This window comes from Sinocyclocheilus anshuiensis, unplaced genomic scaffold (genome assembly GCF_001515605.1).
Source record: "Sinocyclocheilus anshuiensis isolate Anshui unplaced genomic scaffold, SAMN03320099.WGS_v1.1 scaffold300, whole genome shotgun sequence".
Classification (NCBI taxonomy): domain Eukaryota; kingdom Metazoa; phylum Chordata; class Actinopteri; order Cypriniformes; family Cyprinidae; genus Sinocyclocheilus; species Sinocyclocheilus anshuiensis.
The window spans coordinates 1,664,911-1,665,148 of NW_015557379.1; the positions used below are offsets into that span (position 1 = coordinate 1,664,911).

Here is a 238-nt window from a genome sequence, read left to right on the forward strand (position 1 = left end):
CTATTTATTTGTCTGTCCGTCTATCTATATCTATCTATCTCTATCTGTCTGTCTGTCTGTCTATATCTATCTCTGTCTATCTGTCTGTCTGTCTGTCTATATCTAGCTCTGTCTGTCTGTCTATCTGTCTGTCTGTCTGTCTGTCTATATCTATCTCTGTCTGTCTGTCTATATCTATCTCTGTCTGTCTATCTGTCTGTCTGTCTGTCTGTCTATCTATATCTATCTGTCTATCTCT

At 38.2% G+C, this 238-nt stretch overlaps 1 protein-coding gene across 1 annotated transcript in view; it reads right to left on the reverse strand.

Moving 5' to 3' along the window:
- tmem50a (transmembrane protein 50A) overlaps positions 1–238 on the reverse strand; it is a 6,595-nt gene that overhangs the window by 4,726 nt on the left and 1,631 nt on the right. The gene's annotated exons all lie outside the window — the stretch shown is intronic.